Source organism: Phoca vitulina, unplaced genomic scaffold (genome assembly GCF_004348235.1).
Source record: "Phoca vitulina isolate PV1807 unplaced genomic scaffold, GSC_HSeal_1.0 scaffold13, whole genome shotgun sequence".
Classification (NCBI taxonomy): Eukaryota; Metazoa; Chordata; class Mammalia; order Carnivora; family Phocidae; genus Phoca; species Phoca vitulina.
The window spans coordinates 11,307,470-11,313,713 of record NW_022589716.1 but is presented as its reverse complement, the minus strand read 5'-3'; the positions used below and the strand labels follow the sequence as shown (position 1 = coordinate 11,313,713).

The window sequence follows — 6,244 nt, the reverse complement described above, 5'->3', positions numbered from 1 at the left end:
CGCGGAGCCCCCCGCCAGCCCTCCCCGCGGCCGCGCTCTTATCTCGGCGCCCCGGGCCACCCCTCGGGGGCCCCGCCTCCCACAGCACCGCCCCGGCCCCCGCCGCCCGGAGCCGAGGGCGCCCCCCTCCCTGGCCTGCCTGGGCTCGCCGGGATGGGCCGGGTCCCAGCGCCTCGGGGCACCTGGCCGGTGGAGCACGAGCGGGCACGGCCCGCCCCGGGCCCCGCGCACACGTGCGAGGAGTGAGCCAGCGGCGCGGCGGCACACGCGCCCTCGGGCAGGCCCGGCGCAGACCCGGTCCGAACCGCCCGGCCGCCGCTCCCCTCCAGGCCGCGGAGAGCGCGCCGTGCGCCGGCGCCGCCAGTTAGAGGGTAGCGGGGCCAGGGCCGGGCCGCCGCCGCCCGCTCCGCCCGCCCCGCCCGCCGCCGCCGCCCGCTCCGCCCGCCGCCCGCTCTGCCGCAGTCCCCGTCCCAGCCGCCGAGGGTGAGTAGCGGGGGGCCGGGGGGGGCCGCCCCGCCCCGCACAGCCCCCGGCCGCAGTCTCCGGAGCCCCGTGAGGCCTCGGGCCGGGGAGTGGGGGAGTCGGGAGGACCCGGGCTGGACGCCGAGGTTGGAGCCCCACTTTATGCAAAGGCCCAGCGCCCGAAACCAAAGGGTGGGGTCGCGGGCAGCCGAAGCTTCGTCGAGTTCTTTGGGGGAGCTACTTCTTCGCAGAACTAAGTTGTCTGTTGTTAGGGTGGTAGAAATCCCCCCCGCCCCCCCCCCCTCTCTGGTGTGTGTTTATTTCCACAGAAGGAGGTCTGACACTAACTCTTCGGTCTCCGAAGGCGGAAGCCCGCGTTGCTGTGGACTCGCAGCCGCGCTGCGCGGGTTTCGCTTTGCCTCCGCGTCTCCGCGCCGCCTTAAATGCAAATCCTGGGCCCGCCCTCAGATTGCGAGGGGACCCCTCAGTCCGGGCTGGGCTCTGCCCCTGGTAGTTTTGACGCCCGCTGGCTGCTGAAACCATCTTTTGAGACACAGTGATTTGAGGACAGGTTAACAAAAATTAGTTGGGCTAACAGTGGACCGCAGAGCTTGGAACTCCGCTGCTTCAGCCCCCTCTGTTTGCAAAGGACGAGGTTAGGGTGACCAGCTCAAGGCCACTTAAATTTGCAGGCCATTGTACAGATGAAGAGACCAAGGCCTAGAGAGGGCAGTGAGACTTATGGAGGGAGTTGTCAGCTGGAGAGAGGTTGACTTTGTCAAGCAGCTGGTTTTGCTGAGGTCCTACTGTGTGCTAGGCCTGACTCACCTGTGGGGTTCAGATCTGGGCCTACATGGACTGGACCCAGCCTCAAGGTCACCTGAGGCTCTGGCCTGCGTACACGTGAGGCTCCAGGTGACGTTTCTAGAGGATTGATCTAGTTCCTGACCAGGAAGAGTGGCTCAGGGGAGGTTGTTGGCTCATCCCTGCCTGGGGCTGGCTCACCCTGGGCCCCTTACTCAACCTCTCTGAATTGCTTTGAGCCCTGTGGTCCCTGAGACCATTTCCAGCCCAGATAGTTATCTGTCTTCTCAGCAAACACCTGCAGGGTGGCAGTACTGGGGTGCAAAGGTGAATGACACACAGGCGCTGGCTGATGGGCGCTCTTGGACCAAGGATGAATGAGATGAGTGCACGTTCAAGGGCACGTGTGCCCGCCCTGCCATGAAATGGCCGATGGAGACAATCTCATTGGCCAGGTGGAGATCGTGAACTTTGTCCGGCGGTGCCAAGGAATGACAGCAGACTTTTAGGTGGGGGGACAGTTTTAAGCCTTATACAGACCACCTGGGTGGCTGTGCAGGGCAGGGGGTACCAGCAGGGAGGTAGCTGCTACCCAGTATGCATTCCCTCAGTGACCAGCTGAGCCTGTGTCGTGGGCCAGGCTCAGAGCTATGCTGGATTTATACAGCCGAGTGCCCCAGCAGGCCTTGCCGTGGGAGTGTGGGACTGAGGGCGAGGGTTTCAGGGACAAGCAGGCATGCAGAGGTGAAACCGGGAGATAGGATTTGTGAGTCAGACATATAAAGGGGGGGGAGAGAAAACCCAGGGGTGAGGGAGCAGCCCTCACGGATCAATGGGGCAGAGAGGTCAGGGTTGGCCTGGCTTACGTCACTGGCAGTCAGGGGTGGTTTTGGCAAGAAGGGAGAAGACGGGCATGGGAGGAAGTGGGTTCAGAGACTGGAGTGGGGTCAGGGGGGTTGGTTTTAAGAAAAGGAGAGGCGGGGGTTCCTTCTACAGGGGAAGGGGCTGGTGGGTGAAGGGGGGAGGTGAGTATGGTGTGGAGGTCACTGAGCATGCGGTGGGGGGGTGGAAGGAGGGAACCTGGGCAGGGGGTGTGGGGGGCACAGTGCTGGGGCTCCCGGATGGTGATGATGCCCATGACCGGTTCTGCAGACAGGACTGCAAGGTGAGGCATGGCGGGAGGGCCCTGCCACAGCTGGTGTTCTCTGCGGACAAGCAAGCTGTCCTGCCTGTCTTCTCGGGGGTCCACACTGGCTTGGAAGGTCATTCCAAAAAGTGTCCTTCATGAGAGGTCCTTGTTGATCAAGCATGCAGCCTTTGAGGGCCCTGCTGAAAAGGACACCATTTATTTGACTACCTAAGCCCAATAACGCTGTGGCTTTCTAAACCGGGGGCAGGGCCACTAAATACCCAGTGGTCTCCGTTTCCTCTCTCTCTGTGTGGCCAGTCACTGCTTCTCAGAGCCTCAGGTTCCTTTTCTGTCCCACGGGGCGGAGGAGACAGTGAAGTGACATCAGCTCGCAGAGGTGACTTGAGCCTGTGAGGGAAGTAACCTTTGGAGGTACTCTGACCCTACCCCTTCAGGCACGAATTGCGCCCGTTCTGGGTTTCTCAGAGAGCCGCCACGCAGCGTGCCTTCCTGTCCCGGGATTTCGGAGGCACCGCTAAATGCTTGAACGCACAAATGATGCGCACCTTCCTGCCAGGTGGTGCTTACAAAGCTGCCTGCCCAGGATAGCCGGTTTGGGCTTCTTCCTCTTTCTCCTCTTCCTCCTCTGGAGGAGTGACGGTCAGGGCCTCTACTGGAGCCCGGAAGGCTGCCCTGTCCAGTCCCCGGGGGCACCTGACTCCACATTCCCCAGGACAGGCTCTGTGCTGCCGGGGGCGGCCGAGATGCCGGATTTGCCTGGCGTGCCACTCTCCAGCCCCTGGCCTTGGGTGAAGCTCTTGGTGTCTTGGAGCCTCAGTTTTCCTATCTATAACCTGGGGCTGACTTCTACCCTGCTGGCCTGGCAGGGCTGTGGGGACACTCTGAAGAGATAGGGAGAAAGTTGAAGGATTTCAAGATGCTGTGTAAATTTGGGGGCAGGGAAGGCAGGACAGACAGCCAAAATAATACCTCTGCAATCCAAGTAAGGAAATTCCTTTGGACCCAAGTGCAGCGACAACCTCGGGTTCTGTCACCTTTATCAGGCCTTCGTTTCTCTGCCTGGTCCATCCCTGAGAGAACAAGGCCATTGAGGTTGTTGACACATCCCGTGCCCCACCTCGGCCCAGATGGAATTTTCCACTTTGCTCCTTTTGCAAATATTAATCAAGGCCCTGGCCCGTCAACAGTGGACTCATCGTCTCGTGAAGAGCAAGCAGTTTCTGGGCTGCTTCCCAGGGCCCCAGCAGCCCGCCTGTGCTGGGACATGGGGCTGTTGGGAGCACCTCTGCCCTGGGTAGCCCTCTGACCCCTCTGCTCCGCTGGTTGAGCTTTGCAGGGTCGAAGGTAATGTGTGCTTTGAGCCAGGGACGGGAAGCCACACGGAAGGCCCGCACCCCCGTGTTCCCCGCAGAGCCACACAGTGGTGGTCATCTGCTCTGCTGCAGTGAGGAGGGGCCGGGCTGGGGACGGCTCAGGACCCGGACTCCTGCCTGTCCCAGGAGGAAGGCCCGCGAGGTCCCGGCCCATGTGCACTCGCGCTGGAGCTTGCGTGTGTGTGACGCTGTGACCTCGAAGCCGGTCGGGACACGGGGGGTCGGGGACCGCTGTTCTCCCAGAGCCCCATCTGTCCATGAGGTGCTGAAGTCGGCCCCACACCGCTCCGGGAGGGTTACCGGAGACGCTGAGCGCACAGAGCAGGGTTGGTGATCTAGTTTTGACCAGTGATACATGAATTAGTCTATTATCAGTGATCTTGTTATTGGCCATGGTGGCACTCGACGGAGGAGGAAGCAGGGTGAGTGGAGCTATGCGGGGAGTAGGGCGAGGACAGGACCCCGGCCACCCTGGGAATGTGACAAAGTCGCCACGTGCTTTGGCTTGGCACCTTTCATTTTCTGAAGGGTGTTTTTTTGGCTCTTACTTCCTTTTGCTGTCCCAACAAACCTACAAAAGAGGTGGCTCTGTTCCCATTTTATAGATGAGAAAACTGAGATCCAGAGGGGCTAAATAAACCACGAGTGGTGACCGCTTTGGGGCTGCAAGCCAAGGATCTTGACCAGCAGCTCCTTTCCTTTTTGGAAAGCCCATTATCTTACGAGGGCACCCAATAGACATAAAGCCACTGTGTGCAATTGCTCTTAAGAGTTTCTCAACTCTGACTTCCGGTTCTGCGCTTCCACGGCTGCGTGTGGGCTGGCGCTGGTGGCCGACGCTCCTGAATCCGGGCAAATCTGGGTGGGAGGTGGGTTTCAAACAGCATACCCACAGGGCCAGTGTCCCACCTGACAAGCAGGGATTTTCTTAACTGCCTCAAAAATCCAGCCGCTGTTCACATTCCCAGGATCTAAGTAAGATCCGTTATTCACAAGATTTTGCTCCCTCTCCCTCTGTCTTGTTTATTTTTCGCTGGCATCTGTTGTTGAAGAGATGTATGGCATTCCCCTTGTGGGGTTTCTGGGTGGCCTTTTCTGTGCTCCTCTGACTTTCTTCTGAATTGGTGGGTGGATCCACAAGTGTGAGCAGATTCGGGTTTGATTTTTTTGGCAAGGGTATTTCGTAGGTGTGGTGTCTCTCCTGATTGGATGGGGGGCCCCCCAGATGTGGGGTGACTGTTGTCACCATCCTGGCCCGAGAGCACAGCGCCAGTTGTGAAGGCAGTACTTCCGGGGACAGGGCCAGCCTTGGGGCATCAAGGGCCTCCATGGTCACTGGGAGCCGAGCTTGGTGCTCGGGTCTGCTCAGGCTGTGGCTGGAGGGACCAGGCTACACGGTCACTATTTAAAGGGCTTCACAGGTCCTTTCATGTGGATGGGCCCATTCTTTCACTCCGCCACCCCCTCTTGGTGGACAGTTAGGTTTTTATCATTGCTTGCCAGCATAAACGACTGGGGGACAGACCTCTTCTGCTTGCTTTCTCATAGTCGTGAAGAGTTCTCTTCTGGTTAAATTCCTAGAAGTGAGATTGTGGAGACAGAGGGCGGCCCCTTTAAAGTCCTGATGTGTCCATCCCCTTTCGGAAAGGTTTACACACTCTGCAGCTGTGCCCAAAGCAGAATCGCTGTCATTGGCCTTGCCCTGGTGGAGCTTCTCGAAGGTTGAAGCAGGTTTTGTGCCTCAAGCCTGGCAGAGACTGCCTGCTCCCTCCCCAGAGTTCTGTCATCTCTTCTTGGGTTACCAACGAAGGCCAGGACTTCGGTGGCCCAAAAAGTCTGACCCTAGCCCAGTACACTGCACAGGCCAGAAGCTGGAGTGGACACACACACACACACACACACACACACACACACACACACACCATGTGTGCGTGCATGCCAAGAAATTGTGAAGAACCTGTTACAAGTGTTGTTCCAGAAGGTTTGGTCAGTTCTCCAGCTGTGTGACTTTGGAGACAGACTGCGTCCCAAGTGTGGGCACTGCTGAGATGCCAGGTAGGCATTTTATTCTGGGCACAGTTCTGTTGCAATTTGACTCCACCAAAATTATCAAACTTGTTGTGCACTGGTCACGAGCTCACAATTACCTGGAAATTTATCATTCTGCAAGAAATTCTGACCGTGAAATTTGGCACATTATTCAATACACGTATTTACCTACTGATTTTAGAATTTGAAATGAGAATTGTTAGTTGCTGCCAAGTACGACGCTGACAAAAACCTCTAGCAGTACTTCATAGGGTGAGGTGGCTCCTGCATTCGTTGTCCCTCATTGATTGTCATCTGCGCTCGGCCCGTCTGCTGTGTCCCTCACTGGAGTTGGAGGTGGGCGCCTGAACTGACCGAAGCCTTGCTTCGCAGACAGAAGTGCCACAGGGACCTGGTGGCCAGCTCC

At 58.6% G+C, this 6,244-nt stretch overlaps 1 protein-coding gene across 2 annotated transcripts in view; it reads left to right on the top strand.

Moving 5' to 3' along the window:
• Positions 1 to 441: 441 nt before the first annotated feature.
• The window catches only part of CHDH (choline dehydrogenase), a 34,609-nt gene continuing 28,806 nt past the window's right edge, over positions 442 to 6,244 (top strand). For both annotated transcript variants that reach the window (XM_032411499.1, XM_032411498.1), the window contains exon 1: positions 442 to 483. The gene's annotated coding sequence lies outside the window, so the exon portion shown is untranslated. The remainder of the gene's footprint in view (positions 484 to 6,244) is intronic.